The sequence below is a fragment of the Brienomyrus brachyistius genome, chromosome 19, assembly GCF_023856365.1.
Source record: "Brienomyrus brachyistius isolate T26 chromosome 19, BBRACH_0.4, whole genome shotgun sequence".
Taxonomy (NCBI): Eukaryota; Metazoa; Chordata; class Actinopteri; order Osteoglossiformes; family Mormyridae; genus Brienomyrus; species Brienomyrus brachyistius.
In genome coordinates, this window is record NC_064551.1 from 13,639,860 (window position 1) to 13,659,137 (window position 19,278).

The following is a 19,278-nucleotide window of genomic DNA, read 5'->3' on the forward strand; positions in this document are numbered from 1 at the left end:
AGAGGCACACAGTGACCACACAAACACCACGTGTTTCATGCCTATGGGATTTTTATTGCTCTTTTCTTTATATTACAGAAAGGAATGAAGTGCTTCAAAGGAACCGATGTCCCATCTGATGTCTGATGTGTTCTCCCTCACGGCGAGTGGACGGGGGGATTGAGGGAGTATGGGGACCAGTCCATCCCTGCAGAGAAGCGGATTCCTGGTGAGGATGACGGTGATGCTACACTGCTGCTCCGCCAGCAGAGTCCGTTGAACGACCATTCCTATTTATGACCGACCCGTGGACGAGAGACCGGGCAGGAGACGAGAGTAACGAGTACAGGACGGTCAGGCGGTCAGGCATCTCCTGCGACCAGCCGACCGCAGCAGGTATTTCAGGAATTCATGATCCGAAACTTTATCGATTGCTCGTTCCAAACAAGAACAAACAACGAAACAGGGTCACTCCATCATCGAATGTCCCCAAATGCACTTTGGGATGAAATGTTTGCTGAAATGTCAGTGGTGTCATTCTAAAATGTCCTTCCCCTCCTCCCACCCAGGGACGCTAATTGGTTGGCACGTTTGGCATTCCGGTTCCAGTGAACAGTTCAATTAAATCTCTGTTTGATTAATAAACAGCCATGCTGGTACACTTAGGGTTTGACTTTTGTGGGGGGGGGGGGGGGCACGGAATACAGGGCTTGTTAAGTGACCTTTCTGGATGGCACTGGTTGTATGAGGTCGCAGCATGTCCTCTCTCACACACCTCCTAAATCACTGAGCCCAAGCTGTCATATGATGCGATATGTAGCCCCCATTTTTCAATATCAAATATTATTACCATCTTGGATTTACTTTTAGAAAGATCAGCATAAAGTAACTCGTTTGATGCATATAAGGTCAAACTTGAAAAATAAATTGTATTCATTAAACAAAAAACACAATGCCATGACTGATTTATGAACAAACCCTCTTTTACATGAAACCAAATACATTTCTGTACTTTTGAAACTGATTAATGACTCCCTGGCCATTAATCATTGAGACAGCCTGAATATCAACAACAGGTTGAATTAATGACTATCCAATAATTAAGTAATGAGATGGCATGAGTATCGACAACAGGGTGTCCGCATACAATACCTCAAGAGAACAAAGAAACTTTTGTCTTTAATTGTTATCCATAAAAAAGGCCCCACAAAAGCCGGGGACCAAGGTGCATAGAGTGAATCGGAGTCATGTGACGGGCTGACAGAATTCTGGCCTTTAGAAATCATGATTCATGACATGAGTGGGCACTGGCTTCAGCCCTTGTAGCAGAACCGACCTTGGTATTATCAGCAGCCAGCGTTTACTCAGGGTGCTGGTGACCTTCAAAAACAATCTCAGCTCATGGGAGAGCGTTACAAAGTGACTAACAGCAAATGAGCTGGAGTCCAGTTGGATTTGATCTCTGGTAATGTGCACAATAACAATGGCCTGAAAAAACGGCTTTCATAGCTAAAAATAGATTTAAAAAACACGGAGCTAGTGACTAAGCATCGAGTGAGCCCAAATGCTGGGATTGTGGATCAAATCTGACGTTTACCTAAACAAAACCGCTGTCTTCCTGCCAAGGGAGGGAGTAATTGGCCAGAGTATGCAGGTTTATCGGCCTGTCAGGTGTCAGCCCTGTGTATTCTGATCCCCTGCATGATGCCAGGTGAGTCAGAGGAGTAAAATAAAGAAGAGTGGGAGGGGCCCTGATTTGGAAGAGAATACATCAGCTGCCCACAGATTCCCGGTCAGCGGTGGACAGCTACTCTCACAGTACGATCGTATGAGGGTGGGAGAGGAGACGGGAAAAACAACGAAAATAAAACGCCATAAATTATAAAGCAGATGGCTCATTCTGGAATAAATTCTAACCTTTCTTTAATTTTGGAGCATGCTCCATGATGGATAATGAGCAGAGACGGTGCTGATCATTTTTCTTAGGACGATGGATTCTGGGGGTCTGTTCAACTAGGTCATACTGTTTTATTATCCCAGTGACAGCGGAGCTACCCAGGGTCTGATTTGGAGATGGATGCTCCCTCTTTTAGCTCATCATCTTATTAAAGGCATTTTACTGGCCACTAGGCAGCAGTCCAAAGACACTTAGTGACCTGGTCAGGAGAACGGTGTGGAAAGCTTCCAGCGAGAGGGGTCGCGGCCCGATTGGCCAACATTTGCGTCTCGTTCACATTTAAGTCTCACATAATTTTTAATAAGGATCATGAGGCTGGTGTAAAGGATTAAAGAGTTATTAGCTTGGGGATTCTCTCCTCTGTTTTGTTTCGTTGCTCTGCTCTTTCATACACGTCTGTACATGGGTCTGCACTACCATCATCTTCAGTTTCTCCCCATTCTGTCTCACAATGGTATCGTTAACTTCCAAATCAGTGAAACTGCTGTACATGCTTCTCTATTTCAGTTAATTCGGCAGCACCTTACTTAAGGCCATGGTTTTAGTAATTTCGAAACACATCCATAATGCATTATAATGCATTCATAAAGCATTATAAACATTGATATAAATGTTTATAAAAAAGGCATAACACATTATAGCTGTGTTCATTATGCATTATGAATGATTTATAATCTATCATCTATAATACACTATAAATACTTTCATAATGCAGTACAAAACATATTTAATTGTTATACAGACCATTATAATACAGTACATTATACAGCCATGTTTATAATGCTTTATGAATGCATTATTATTTGTTATGAATGTGGTTTATATAGCTTTAAGTAAATTGCTACTATCAGTTCTATGCTATCTGCAATTTAGCTATGTCACGCTGTCTTATTGTTACCTAGTCCGACTGAAAATGAAAATTAAATGATCCTTTATTTTCCATGAGTACAGGCACATTAATGCTGCCCTTCACGTATCCCATCATGCTCTCCTTTGAGACATACGCACACACATACACATTGAGGTCTGAGACCAGGGTCAGTTGTTTATCTGGCATACCTGGGGCACGTCAGGACTTTAAGGGTCATGCTCAGGGAACCAGCGGAGGTGCAGCTATTCTGCTGAGACCAGGATTCATCTATTAACTCATCTCTGGGATGCCAGGTGGACTTATTTGGCATAGAACTCCCTGTTAAGTGCTGATTCATTTCTGTTTATTTGCTATTTTCTGGGTAAAATAAGTGAATTTCCACAAAAAGAAAGATCATTATGATTTCAACATCCATATGTCACTTACAACCTCAGCTCCAGCTTTCATTTGGAATAAGGTAAAAATGACATTTCAGATGATAAATTGAATATATTTTATGGTCATAACTTTTAAAAAAAGAAGAAGAAGGATGAAGTCATGAACAATCATAGGTGTGCTTGGGATTCTCCTCGTCAAATAGATTTGCAGTGTGTTACAATGTCGTGCTTGCATTGGTAAAATTCTATGAGCGATTTAGGTTGTCACGCAGTATGGATCAATATTCGCCTGGCTGGCATGCACAGTGCCGCCGACTGTTTCTTCGCACTACTTCCATGCTGAAGGGTATCCATCCCCCAAAACCACTCAATAAAACTCGGCACCAGACAATTTGTTGCGACAGGTAAGAATATAAACGCTAAACTGACAATCAATTTGGTGTGAAATTGTCTCGCGCGTACAATTTATCTATGGTCTTGATTTCAGGTTCTATTTGGGAAGGCGTCCTTCAGCAGGGCCTCGCATCCGTCTTAATCAATGAAAGCGATTGCCGGGGGCTCCAGGCTGCCTGGTCGAGGCCCCCAGCCTGACTGACTGCCAGCTGATATTACTGCGTAGCCACGGAACCTTCCGGAACCCTGGGCTCAGCGGTACGCCGTTTGCAGAGAAAACATCAGAAGAGCTTCAATTGCGATCAGGGTTGGAACCTCCCTGAACACGCAATTAAAGGAACCTACAATGTTATCTGGCCTCGTGAAAGCAGGAAGCCGATTGATGAATCTGCGGGGGATGTCCTTAGCGGACAGACAAGCGGGGGGAGCAGGGGGTACTAGGGTGATGCTGAGATTAGCACACCGTGTGGACATGAAAGTATCCGCAGACATCAACAGAAGGAGGCTGTTGTATTTGCTCCTTTATGTCATGTTTTTAGAGTCCGGTAAAACGGAGTTGGTAATTTATTGACTTTGATTTCTTATGTGAGTAATTGAATTGGCACACATTGCAGTTCCCCACTATTCTCAAAGTATACAAAGGCGGGGCCATTTCTGAGGGCCAATGCTACAAATACTTCAACTGCTCGGCCACCTAATGGCATCCGCTCCCACCTAATGCCACCTGATGCCCAATTAGGAGACAAACTTTGACAGAGAACTGCCAGTTCTGCAGAATCCATTCGACTTCAGGAACGGCGAAAGGCTCCCAAGGTGCGTATAAAACTTGATTCATGAACGTGGACCAGAAATCAGTTAAATTGATTTTGACTTCAGAGCATTTACAATAAGTAATGGGGTGGTGCAGGGGAATCAGGAATGAAAGGCTCTCAGAGTTCAATATTTGATTAAAAATATTTAACCTGCTAATGTGATGGCACTGCTACCCGCGACGGGCGTGAAATGGATTTCTGCATGTTTGGAGACTCCCCCTCCCCCTCCCACAATGACTGGACCTGTTGCTGAGCCGGTGTCAAGGAGGCAGATTCACGGTGACAAAAGTCCCCTCGTTAGGCTCGGTGTCCCTCCACGTGGTCATCGGTTTACGGGAACCCCTCCTAGCATTGGCGGAGGAGATGCGCAGGAGGTGCGCAGGAGGTGGGCAGGAGACAGATGGTCTGAACACAGGCTTTGGGGATCCACGCAGTTACAGGATCACAGAGGCCTCATTACTGAGAGCTGCGTCCTGCGTATGCTGGCTCATTCCACTCCGGGGGAAAGGTAAGCAGATCGGAAACGGGGCACGGTGATGGTGTTTTTATAGCCACGAGCCTCCAGATGCTGTTCAATCAGGTTACGGACAGTGGTTTTGGGAGCTCCGATTTGCGCTCCTAGTGGTCTGCGTCTTGGCTAGACGAGAAAACAGAACAGCGATGCGGAGAGTTTCACCCTCCCTGCAAGCAGCAGAATGGCGCTGTCCCTTCCAAGTACGTCCCACCGAAACGCTGTGGCTCTTTTGCTTGCCTTCCCAGCTCTGTGTCTTTCTATGACAGCTCTGTATTCAGCCCTGAGACTCATGAGAACATCAATTTCTGTCTCTCCCAGCAGCCCACTGCACTACCCCCACCCTCCCCCCCCCCCTTTGCAGAGTTTTAATTTCGCCTTCATCAAAGATTCATCTCCCGCAAGGCCGTGGCATTGGTGTTGCGTTGAAGGCCTGTTCATCTCCTCGGGGGGAACGTCGTCCCGGTAACAAATTGACCGCCTTGCACCCGAGGGGGATATGCAAGGATTATGAAGCCATTCAGCAAATGGTTAAACGTGCCTGCAAGCTTTGCAGCACTATTTACTACAATTTTAAATAGCAATCGAACTTACAGAGTAATATATACATGCACATATATATGTATTATTCATGTTGACATATCTACATGTATTCAGTCAAACAACACATTTGATTTGTATGTACTGTATGTATCATATGTATGCCTGTTTAATACTGTATCTAATCAGTGATTCAGCTTCAGGTGTGGAACAATTAATCAACCTAACAGGAGAAGGCATTGACTAATATGCATGCAGCTTATTTCAAAAGTAAGTGATAACCAGCTAGAAGAATTGTTGCAAAATGAAAAACGCTTCCATGAAAAATGAAAATACAAAAGTTGAATTCATAACTACTAGAAGGTATGAAATGGATATTAAGTGGAAATCCAGGCCTAATCCACTGGAAAGACTATGCATATAAATGTTTTTGAATTTATGTTTAATTTTGGCAGTACATGGACGTGTACACTTGATCAGAATCGGGTTGTAGTGTACACTATGACTAAATTGATTCTAAAATTAAAACAAATATGCTTTCTTCCCTTTACAATAAGTCATGTCAACCTATCCTTCAAAAAGTAGACATCTTCAAACCTTCTAAATGCAACATCAGGATTCACAGCCCTCCACAATCAGCTTGATTTTGAATTTATTGTGTCCATTTGGTGGGGGGGTGGTGGTAATCAATGACCTTGTCTCAAAGGAAAATGTCATTACTCTAGTAGGCATTCATACCTCTCTATGCAACAACGCACCTTCTAATTCGGTCTGAAAGACTACTGAAATGTCCTTTACTTTGCTTCACTGAATACCTATTGAATCTATGAGAATTCAAGATATTTGGTGAACTGTAGTACAATTAGAGCACTACATCCAATAGGGCAGAAAAAAATAGTTACTTAGCAACTGATGGCCCATTTAACACGTCACCTGTTGCACCATTGAGTCGGGTATTCTGAAGAAAAAAATAAACTGTTCAAATTCTGACCAAAAGAGTTTGTATGTATTACTTGTCAGGTGATACATTCTCCAGGAACATCATTTGAGTCTGTCAGTCACAATATAATTTTGTAAAAATTATCCGGGTTTAATTCTGCAAATGCAATTACATGGATGGAGTCACACAGATGACACTATTTCATGCTCAGACTAGACAACAAGCTCGCGACAAACTTTCAGGGGCAGCGGATTACAGGAATAACTCTCGCTTGCATATTCATGCCTCATTTCAAATGTAAAATTGTTTGTACCTACTTCTCTGTAAATAATGACGATATTACGTAATATCAGGCATAATCCCTAAAACATAATCCTTAAATCGGGGAAAGGATTATATTAGTGACACACGTTAAATATCATTGACTCATTACTGACTTAAATATTCCTATTTAAAAAGGTTTTAGCATACTCACCCATACCCTGAATATCACATTTACAAGAAATTAATTTTAAGCACGTTGTTCTGAACTCTATATTCACCTAATAATATCTTCAAACTGCTCTTCCTGTATGACAACCTAAATTCCAATTAGGATAAGTACACTGAGCCCATTACAAAACACCAAAAAATACGTGTATTATTTAACACATGTTATATTACTGAAATTAATTTTATGAATATGTACCAAACACTGTGTCTTGCTCATTTTCCATCTGAAACAGATTATTTTATCTGTGCCACACAGGCAGAAAACTAAAACATAAAAATACCAATATAGGCTATAACTGCATTGTCGCTGGCACCTTATGGGTTAAGCTGAAGCTTGACAATCAATGCAGGTAATCTTCTGCTGCCACTTTAATACAGTACCTTCAGTAAGTGGGCCTTGTGTTGGACTGATTATTTCATTGACCGAGAATGAAAACCGAAGATTGATTTACTCTTTAGATAATTTGCTGTGTCACTGTACCAGTGTATTAATGCTGCTGGTAATGGACTGTAGTTTTACATACAGATATATGTTGATATATGATTTATTTTACTCAGTTTCCATAAAGGCTGATTTATGCATGGATAACGAGATGATTAACACTGTTGCTTCCACATTCATTTAGCACCCGCTAATTCTCTGTACACAGCAGCGTTCAGCTTCAGGAATGCGTCGTTAGCCACATGCATAACTGCAGAGATGATTATAGCATGCAGAGGTTGAGGAGGGCAGGCAGTGATGGGAGAGGTGTGTGTGCTGCAGAAGAACTAAGGAGGTTGGTCACTGTCTGTGCTGTGGGCCTCTTGGTGCAGACATGGTGAATCTTGTTGGACATGGTACTTTAAACCGCAACCTTTAATTAGCTCCCAGCCGTCTCTGTCTCCAGATCTAAATGGGAAAGTCTCGAAGAATTACTCGCTTTAAATTCTTTAAGGGTCTCATGCAGTGGTCTACGATTTTGTTAGCGTCGTCTCCAAGCCCACTGAAGCTTGCAGATTGAAAGCAGACCTATCTATTTCAATCATCCAACAGGACGACGGAGAGCATCATTGGAAAAAAGAAAAAAAAAAATACTAAAGGCAGTTAAAAGGCAAGAGTTAAAAGACAATTTCAACGATATTATAGCATAATTAAAGTTATCAATTATTCTTTTCATTCGTACACCTCGCAGAGCGTAAGGGGTTCAGGGGAGAAAAAATACAAATAAAAACATGCACGGCACTGTAGATAAGAATGTCAAGCCAGCTAATTTATGCGACAAGAGATATGCGTAGCCATGCCAAATCGGAGCGGGGAAGGTGCGCCGTGTTTACCGGAACTAAGAGGGGAGGGGATGGACGGTCAGCTTCAGGGACAAGGCTCCGGAATGCCGAGGGATACCACAAAGTTCATCCTCTTTTTTTTAATGTTCAAGGAAGCTTTATTATATCTGACTAATTAAGTAGGACTGTATCTCCCACATTTCTGACCTACTTTTAGCAAATTTAACTGATTTCAGAAGCATTTAAATATCATTTAGGGCCTGATAGTGACTAGCGTGACAAGGAGAATGGCTATCAGTCTGATGATGTCATTATCATAATGCCTCGCTGCACGCGGAGTGAAAACAAAGCGCTGCTGATTTCGAGCTGCAGCGTGAAAACGTGCTGTCCTCTCCATCCTCCAGCAGCAGAGCTTAAGCTAAACAACTGCAAGGTTAAATGCAGAGGCTATAAAATGACACATGAAGAGGAAGCTGGTTCCTGCTAAGGAAATGATCACTTATGTATTTTCATATATAATAACTGTTGTTGTGTGCAGTGCTAGACTATGCTAAGTCTTTCTTCTTTGTGGGCTTTGCAGGGGCCTGCTGCTTAAACAATTTAGCCATGCTTCTTAATCGCTCCTCTTAAAAGCATTTGGAAAAGTGTAATTCAAGATCACTTTTTAAAGCGCAAGCAGTAATTTATTGCTTTAATTTATCTCAACGGTATTAATTTTAGGGTAGACTGGCTCTTTCCGGAAGCATTTGCAAACAGTGACAATTTAAAATTCCTCCTGAGTGGCCATGCCGATGGGAGATGCACAGACATTGTCCTCGCCCCCCCCACCCAGCATCCTTAGTGGGAGACAGTGGTCTCCGAGTAGAGGGGGCACGACAGCACCCCAGCGATGGAGCACTGGGTGTAAATCGCTCATATCGCGGACATTTGGCAGAGCCATTAGCTGCATTTAATCGGATCCGTTGCCCTAAAGATTCATTAATAAATCTCACCGGAAGTGTTTGTACATCACTCAGGCGGTGTGATTCATCAGAGTGACGACGTTCTTAGGCAGCTAATGCAGGCAAACGAAGGAGATACCACTCTCCAGTGTGAGGTGGACCTAGATGACAGTGTCAGCTTGTAGGGGAGGGGGCTGAACACAGAACCTATACTAACTGTATTGACAGCTGTCAGCTCGGCAGAATAGTCGCCCCTGGAAAATTAAGTAACCCAAAGTCGAACCACATGTCTTTTTTCCCCATTTGCTTCATTCATTTCATTTTCTATATCAATCTAATCATTGCTTGAAATATAAGCGTGTTCATTTTTCGCTCCGGAGGGGGATGTACTTTCATTGCGAAGTGCTTCTTCACTAAAGCATGCCTATCCTTCCATCTAGCCCTTTTCATATTTCTATGGCCTCTTCTCCCATCCAGGCTGGCGATCAGTCTGGAGCATATGAGAGAACGTCCTCGGCATGCGGCATGTTCTCACCTTCAACAGGATGCCAGTCCTCTGCAATTATTAATTTGTGCAACTAGTGGAAGAGCGGCAGCAGTGCCAAAGGTAATTGGGCCCGTCGTCATTGCTGGCTTAATGTACTAGTATGTTTTTAATGAAGAAACCTTGTGCAGACTGGCCATTAGGCAGAAGGTCCCACAACAGTGAACACTTGTAGAGTGTTACTGTTGTTACTTTAAGGCGCTGTTTCCCAACCCGGTCCTCGGGGACCCACACATGGTCCACATTTTTGGTAGGCAGCTGGGAGGAAGCAATACCATGAACCGTCTGGGAGTGGCCGACAACAGGATTGGGAAAGACGGCTCTAAAGTAAGAGGAGGAAAAGCCTGCGATGTAATGATGCTGTTTGTTGTGGCTCATATTCCCTGGCATGACTCACTGTGTCTTATTGGTCTCATGCATCATCATTTAATCTGAATATATCCAAACACCAGTCTGCAGTGTGGGCAGCACTGGGCCCATCCCATTCCATCCCATCGGGCTACGCCATTGGATGATGCTAAGAGAATATGCTAATTTAAATCGTGGCTCATGACTACAGCCACCAATAGGGCAATAACGTACTAATGTATTCAGAGCAGTTTTGATAAAGTACTGTCCATTATATATGCTCGAATGTAGGCCCACATACCTGGTTTACTGTCTGAATTAATCACTCAGTTTGTCAATATTCATGGTTACTGTGACCCCCACCTGAATGAACCACACGGATATGGTGTTTTATAGTGTAATTGTCTAGTAGTTATGAAACTGAAAGGGGTGTTAATTTCAGTGCTGTTGGTAGATGGTGTGGTGGCGCGATGCTTAAGTGCTCAAGAACTCCAAAAAAAGCCTGCTGTTGTACCCTTGAGCATGAATTGCTTCCGTAAAGTATCCAGCTGTCTAGAGCAATACATGTAAAAAAGATATGTATGTTGATTGGATAAAAGCTTTTCTAAGCATGTAAATAATAACTGTGGCTCCCTTCACATAACAGTCTTGAAGTAGGTATTAATCAGTGCCCTATTACTGCCTGCTATCAATCACTAAGAGCTGAAAAGAGACAGGTGCACTCATCAATAATTTAAAGGAATTCGGAATGGAAAAGTTCACAAGCTGCTCTTCTCGATACGTTCCGTAATTATGGGATGCCAAATAATTTAGCACCCAGACCCCGAGTGACTCCGGCCCCAGAAGCTCTGCCGGAGACGCCGTCCACAGGGGGAAGAAACTCGCCTCTTGATCCGACAGCCCAGAAGCGGGATGTGGTTTGGGAGGCTTGAACGGCTTTCAGCGCTGTGGATGGACTTTCTTCGCCGCATTTATGGATATCTCACTCTGAAGGACGACAAAGTGCTTTGGCGGCTTGTGGCGAGCAGAATCCCTTTATTGGTTTATTTGCGTGAGACACTATCAGGCTCGAGCATCGACTCGGATCTCCCGGCCCACTCTAGAGGTAACTTTATGGGTCCTTCACCTCGGCCACGAATGCACTTCACAGACGGGGCCTCCAAATCCGCCACAAGCATTCAGAGATTTGGGCCTGGCTCACGACGAGAGGAACAAAAGGGAAAATTCATATGTTCTAACGGTTTGCCAGTAGCAAAGCCTCCTTCATCTCGGAGCCAGCTTTGATGCGAATAATCGAATGCATTGGCTGCCGTTCAGCGCACGGTGATAGCGGGGCGCTGCCAGCGCCAAGCAACCCGTAACATGGCAACGACTGAGTTTGGAAATCAAATGATCTGACAGAAGTTGGCTTTTCCTGCTTCTCCTGATAAATGCCACTTACACGCGACTTTGTGGTTCTAGGAGAAGATACGGAGTGAGGAAGAGCGTGGGGGTAGTGCCCCGCCACAGAACTCATAGCACAAGGTCACGGCATCTGTCAGCGATTTAGCCGTCCGTGCATAAGCGACCTTATGTCCGTTCAAGCGTGTCTCCTCAATTAAGCGCCGCATTAAATCAAAAATCGTATTTACGCCCTTAATTGCGAAGAGGGCGTGAGGAAGCTGCTCTGACCGCTGATAATGATGCAGCTGTGTGACCGCGCGGGGATGTCCAGAAAATCGATCATCCTGCCCACTGGCCTGGCTGCTGGTGCCCGATACGCCATATATACACCTTTGCCCACAATAGATAACGTAACGAGAAATTTAACGTAAATTTCATCTTCCCATCATGCATACTTCTGAAGCACATCAGCATTCCCATGTCCCTGTTACAGTGTTGCAGTTAAGACTCTTCTTTTGTATCCTATGATAGAGAGGTGAGGCTAGGGGCAGGCAAGGGAGGATCCGGTCATTAACTTTTACCATCGCCATCACCCCTCCTCCCAGGTTTACAGCTTTTACACACCAGGGGCAGCCCCAAAGCCTCCAATACAATCCGATACAACCCAGTGTACCCAAATATCCACCAGAGAATGGCATCCTGGTAAAACCACTACTCTGGCATGTTTAAATGGTACTCATTTATGTAATCTCAAACTGAGTGGTTCAGAGGCACTTTGTTCATACACCTCCTGGGTTGTGGGTGTGTGTGGAGTTTCCATGCTCTCGCTGCATTTGTGGGGAGAACATTTGATTAGATGAATCAGTGCCCCTTAGTATATTCTCTTCAACAGACTAGCATCTCATCCTAGGATTGCATCCAGGATCAAGTCAAGGCAATGTTACTTATAAAGCACAACTGTGGTTGACAAAAGTGATGTACAATTGATAAAAAAAATATGCAGAAGTTAAATTAACACATACAGATACAAGAACAACCTCATGCTAGATTAAAAGCCAAGGATTACAGGAACCTTCTACCAGAACAGTACAGAAACTTAGGCAAGATGGTTGGAAAGTACAATGTTTAGAAAATACAAAGCATTGGTGAAGATGTTGAGTATTTACTTGACTGTAGGCAATCATTGTGCAAGGGTAATGAATTTAGTCCTTTTGACCGCTAGGAGCTTTGGCTATAATGTTCTCTCCTTGCTCTGAGACGTAGATTCTGGTTGTGGATCTGATGCCACATGCACCTATCTCCACGTCCCAAAGGAAAAGCATACATCCCCCAGCCCACTGTAGCCCAGCCTGGTGCTTTCTTTACACACCGCAGGTCACACTACGCAATCCAGGACATCTGGTGCCAGCTGGAGAATCAGTGCAGCTGTCACTGGAGCCGACAGGCAGCCCGCGGGCACCTGACAGGGCTGTAGGAGGCGCTCACAGGTGTGCGGCGGCAAACCGAGCCAGCCGACGCAAAGTCCTCCTCATCACAGTGAGAACGTGACATATTTAGAGAGTCGATCACTGCAGGACTGCGCTTAGCATCTAATGCTTGGATGCTTTTGCTTGGGATGGATGTTTCAACTTTCTTGAATGTTTTTAATATACCTACCGGAGTCGGCAGGAGAGGCACTCGCATCAATAATAATGACTTTTCTGAACGACATGAAAAGGGGCTTTTGTAAATTTGCCTACCAGACTTCTTGTTTTCATTATGTCTAATCAACCATTTCAGATGCAAAGAAATACATGAAAATGTTTTCTGCTAACCCTCCCTTTGTTAACAACTGTTATTTACATTGACAGTTATATCGACACGTTATATCTAGGTTCATTATGGACTGAAGAGGCATGGATGAATCAGGCGCATCTATATGTAGAGGGAAGGCAATTTCCTATCAGGCAAAGACAATAAATTATGGGGAAGGAAATGCATAACAGTGACTTGTGTGCGCTAACTTTCATTCTGTGCCGGGAATCAGAGTACTGCAAACCCATGTAAGGGGAGGCACAGTCTCCCTCCCTCTGTGAGCGGGAAAGAAGAAATGAATGTCCATGGGCAGCATGGAGGGCGGAGGCTTTCCAAGTGTAAATATGTTTCTGTGACCGATAACTAAAACAGAAGGGAATTTTCTCTAGAATCGCTATCAACACTATCTGTCCGCAGCTGCCGAAGACACGTATCGCCACCCACCACAAACCTTTACGTTCCAAAAAACCCTTTTGTGGAACCACGTCTTGGGTGGAACGTAGGGCATCAATGACAGAAAGCCATGCGGAACCCCATGATTAAAACCGAGGGGTCAATGCGGTGGAGGACCCAGGACCATTTTATACTTTAAGCAAACTATGTAAAAGTGTAAAAGTATCATAAAACATAAATTAAGGCAATGAGAAGTAACGGCCATTTTGATTTTGTGTCAAAGGAAGGACGCGGGGCTCTAAAGAAACCAATTCCCTCTCAATAAATCCAAGTTCCACCTTCTGAACATCTTTATTTCTGGCTGTTTCTGGTTCATATTAAATCCCGGGGAAAAATGACAGACATATCTATCAACGATACCAATAGTTTTGCTTCTGTTATTGGGCTTGTTTACAGCACAGTGAGGTTTGCTTAAGGGAGACATGGGGGGGGGGGGCTCCCAGCTTGGTTCATTAAAGGGAATCCATGTAAATTTGATTTGTGACACATAACGCCCATATGCTGTTACGGATTGGACGATGAAAAATGTATCCGCCATCGTGTTTACACGTCTGCCGGGATGCACTTGCGGCCCTGCTGGGGCAGGTCTTGGGTGTTTGTGTCAAATTGGCTTTGAAGGCTTCTCGACGAGCTGGAGCTCTCTTGAAAACCACTTTCAAGAGCTTTGGGGGGGAAGGGGGGTGGCGTTCAGCCCAAGAGGTCCTCAAAATTTAAAACGATCATTTTGATGCTTCCACAGCAATGCTTATCAGGCATATTTATTCAAAGAACTTACCCAGCATGCATTTTCAGTTTTATTTAGGCGGCTGCTTATGAAGGAATTTGCATTAGGTACCTGGTTCAAGAGAGGCCCCCTCCTGGGACTTCATATATCTCACTTCCCACAATGCCATTCTCCCGTCTTTGAACAGCAAAGACAAATACACCCAAGTCCATTATTAAAATGAACAGCAATTTATAGTTATTAATCCAGCTTGACATGTTTACTGACACAGCCTGGGTTAGGTTCTTTACTCCGAGGTCAAGAATGGCAGACTGTGAAATAGGGCACAGCAGCAAACTGTGGAAATACATAAACATCGCGAGGCCTTTGCATTGACTGTCAGCCAGTTCCTTCAGCGCTACACAGTCTGCTTCCACAACCGAACGGCCTTCTACTTTCATTTTAACGCTGTATTCCTATGCCACCATGGGAAGATGCTCGCATAACTGGGGAATCTGCTTTCTGCTATATACCTCTGTATGATCTGGGCATGTAGCAGTAGAAAACCAGCTTCTGCATCTTTAAAGAGAACCGGCCATTGGTATTAGTCCAAGGTGAGGATTTCAAATACTGATCCTTCTTGAATGTCACCGAACCTCCGTGATGGACTGGTATCCAGTCCAGAGTCTCCCCAGGCACATGCCCTTTGCTTCTTGGGAGAGGGTCAAGGCTCACTTACTGGATAAAATGTTATGGAAGATGGATGCATGGCTGAGTGAGCAGGTGGATGAATGAATGGACAGAAATGTATGTGATGTATCTACACAAAAAAACAGACCTGTGTGCCAGCATGCCTATGTCATTTCAAAGCAAAGTGTCCACATTTATTACGCTTTTGCTAAGGCGTCGGTAATTCCCTTTACAATCAATGCTCGCCGTCTCTCAGAAATGAAGATCTCTGACAGGTTTTTACTTACACACCAGCTTGATGAATGAAGGAAACATCGGCGATGTGAGGACAAACAGGCACGCTTTCCCCGCTGCTGAGATGATGAGGACAGCCTTGATCAGATTTATGGTTGTAATTTCATCCAGACGAGCTCATGTTCTCCATTTACATGCGGTCTATGGCACCCTGAGGCCATTTGCATAATGCGAGCTCAAAGAGAAGGCATGTGCCGCTTGGCTAGAACGTCGTAGCATCGGCAGTAGCGTCCAGTGCCAGCACAGCTACTGAGGAATCCTATAGGGGCCGGGCGATGCCTTTAAACGCACTAGCCAAGGCAATGAATATTTGTAATTAAAATTAAAGCGCTAACCAACAGACCTGGTAACTTTAAAAGCAAGTGATGTCACCTGATAAAGCAGTGGCCCCGGGAAGCTGCAAGGAGAAGCCCCTTACGCGTAGCTTGGGGTTACTGGCAACGGCGAGAGACTTTCGCAGTGCTGACTTCACGCCACTGAATGTTTAGCCGTCAGCAGCGAGACGCCAAACTCAATCGGAAAGAGCCTCTGCCAGGCGTCAGATAATTGCTGGCTGTTCAGGCGGCCGACCCCCCAAGGTCAACGAATAACTCAATCCGCTCTTTGCATGTGTTGCTTTCATAATTAGCCACAGAGGAGAGTTTTAAAGGGCATCTTTGGGAAACACAATCCCCTCTCCTCTTCCACCAACGGCCAGTCTGTCGCCTTCGCCGGCGTTCGCGGGCATCAGAGATGACAGCTTCTTTGAAAACAAACGTTCAGCGCTGTATCCCTCAAAGTGCCGGGGTCACCATTTGTGGATGGAGAGACCGCTGGCGAACGCTTCATGCAGACGGAATTGTTTCGACATTTTCCGAGGTCTCTCAGCGGTTTTCGGAGGGAAACAGCAAATGTTAACCTTGCCCCAAACTTAAAAAAAAAAAAGATTTTAAACATTTGGGTTCATATTCTGTGAAAGCAGTGAGGGTCGAACCTTTCACAAGCTGCCTGGCACAACGTCAGCTGGAAGGACACCGATTCTCCTCGCTCTGAAACCATGCATGAGATTCCTGCAGATATTTGCAGAAAATTTCAAAAGGATTTTTCTTGTTTTTTATAGCCTAGCTGACCCATATCACAAGAATGACTCATGTATCACACAGGTTCTGTTCAGCTGTATAATCCCTCACAGTGACTGGGACAGCCCTTAGTCAGGGGTCCGGACCCTAAAACGCGGAGCCCGCCACCTGTTTCCCAGGTAAGACTCTGACGTCCAGATAGCAGCGTGTCATTGGCACGGCACCGGACACATTGACGTGATGTGCCGGCGGTCCCCGGCGGTTCCCGGCACTCTCACCACGGTTGCGGCCGCAAAACAGACCCTCATTACTTGCCGGGCGCGGGCACCAGCTGTCATGGGCTCTCGAATGGCTGCACCTACCACGCAGTGTTCCTGCCTCAGCTACATGCTGCAGCGAATTCCTCCACAAGCAGTGGGGTGAAATATCTCCTGTTTTCATCGGTGTGTCAGTGAGGAATCCTCCACAATGCCCCCCCCCCCCCCCAAATCCCCGTCAAACCGGGGAGCGACGGTGGAGTCACTTATGTCTCTGATCAAAGGGCTCCAAAAATAAGATCATACACAACAAACCTTCTTCTGTGAAAAATACAGACAAAACACTGTTTGTCTTTGTCCCAATACTAATTACTACCTAAAGTACCTGAAAAAAAATAACTAATTAAACCAAACTAGGCATCTTGAAAGCAAGATATTCATACCTCTGAAAGGAGATTCAATTATCTATTTGCTCCCATCGCGGTCTTTTTTTAAATAATTTATTTCAGAGGGATTTGGCAGTTGTTAGTCTGTGCCGCTTAATAACATCACAGCAACATATGAATTCACACACAGCAGGCATAACGCAAACCCTTCCAAATGATCGCATATTGTTACCTACTGCAGTCCCTGTCAGCTTCAACAAATCTTATTAGGCTGTTCCTGTGCCACTTTGCATAATCCCACACACCCATAATTATATAGGCATTGAGGATGTCGTACAGTGAGCCAGCATCCTGGCTATGCTCATACCTAATGTATGCAAATACCATGGAGTGTGTTTAGTAAATATAGTAGGATTCTTTTAACGCACTCACTATTTTATTACACGTGTCATTTGACCCTCCCCCCGTATACATTTCATTTATCTGCCTCCTTATGAGCCGGTTCTAAGTGGGCGTATCTCACGCAGCGTCCCGCAGAACGCCAGGTGGCAAGGCAGGTAAACGGAGCACACACCGGTATTTTCCGCTGACTAACAGCGGCGCAGGCTGGCCATCCATGCGTCGCTGTGCTTTCCTGGGAAAAACCTGACGGCTCCTTCAGCGCTGATGGGAGACGGCCGACGTCTGTGCCACGTTTCATCTTCGGTCGGTTGCCGTGCATGTCTACGACTCGCACGCGTGGGAGACGCCAAAACCTGCGGCGATTACCGGCCAAAAAACACATATATTTGTACATACCAGATATATATATATATATACAGTTTCAGTCACGAAAGGGAGGCGTCTGCACCAGATCCTCTCAGGACAAATAGGAACCCGCTCTCCAAATGGCGAACCACGTGCTGGGCTCCGTTTTCCGGAAGACGGGAAAGCGAGCGTCGGCGAGACTCACCGCAGCTTATAGTGCTCCTGTCCGCGGGCTTCAAGCAGATGGCGAGCGGCGGCGGAAGCTAGCCTGCCGCTCGTATGGCCCGCCGAAGTGCCCGCATGCTAGGGAAGAGACGTGGACGCAATCTGGAGAAGGCTGCAGCCAAGGCAATCTCAGGGCGATAATTATGCGCAGCTGATAGCGCCTTTAAATGCATTTTTAGGGGGAAATTAAATCGAATAAAATTATGACAAACAACATGAGCGTGAGTTTATCTGTCACTCCGAGGAGACGTGTCTGTCAGTGTTAAAGATTTTAACAGTCAATAAACAGCTCTGTGAATGTCGCTAAGCAAAATCGAGCTTAATTAATATCACACACCGATATTGTAGTACAAAATACCTAGTCAAGTGCTGTTAAGATGCTGCAGCACCTCCTCCCGCGACGTCCCTAAGGTTGCCGCGGGACTAAGCGACTGCAGGCAACCTGAGATCCAAAAATCTGCACTTCCCTCCCCCATCTGAAAGGGCCGATATCACAGGGTACATTATTTGGTAACTTGAATTAACTTCAGCTTGTTTTCCGAATGTGGGGCTTGGGAACCCAGAGGAAACCCCATGACCAGATCATGCAAGCTCCACACACATGGGGCCATGGCGGAGATTCGAACCCTGGTCCCAGAGGTGTGAGACAACAGCGCTAACAACCCTGACCTCAGCCATTAGTCATTATCAGTAAGTAAGTACGCTGATCCAGTACAGAGATCCATCATTCTATATTAGAACCTCTGATTGGGTACGTGGTTGTGGGGGAGAATGTAGATGTTGGATCAGTAAAACATCTGAAACAAATGGCAAGTGATGAAACATAATAACTCAACAGTCAAGAGATGTGATGTCCTGGATCTTCCTTACTGATTTAATTTTTGTTACTTTATATGTATATAATGTATTGAGCTCAACATGTTTAACATTGTAATGTGCTGAGACCTATCATTACGTATAAGCCAACTGTATTTTAAGAGTACGTAGGCTCAATGGGTGTCACTCTTGCTTCCCCTCCTAGGTTTATGAGTTTGAATCCCACCTCCTTTGTGTGTGTGCAGTTTGAATGTTCTCTTTGTGGCATATAAGCCTCCTATGGGTTCTCCAGGTTCCTCCTGCGACCCAAAGACACATTGCTCACCGTGTATGACTGTGTAGGTGTGTACCTGTACAGTTTGCGGCCTGCGATGGACTGGCGTCCCAGCCAGGGTCTACCCAATCCTCATTCCCTGTGCTGATTGGATAGGCTCCGAGTCCCCGCCTACCCGGCCCCTCTTTGTGACCCTGCTCAGGATAAGAGCTGGTAGATGCATGTATCAC

General features: G+C 44.9%; 1 long non-coding RNA gene across 1 annotated transcript; it reads right to left on the reverse strand.

Moving 5' to 3' along the window:
- Positions 1 to 108: 108 nt before the first annotated feature.
- LOC125714827 (uncharacterized) lies at positions 109 to 18,081 on the reverse strand. Its single transcript, XR_007383863.1, has 3 exons — positions 17,939 to 18,081; positions 17,561 to 17,741; positions 109 to 187 (listed from the first exon to the last, which is right to left on the reverse strand). It is a non-coding gene; the product is annotated as an uncharacterized LOC125714827 (long non-coding RNA).
- Between the last annotated feature and the right edge of the window lie 1,197 nt (positions 18,082 to 19,278).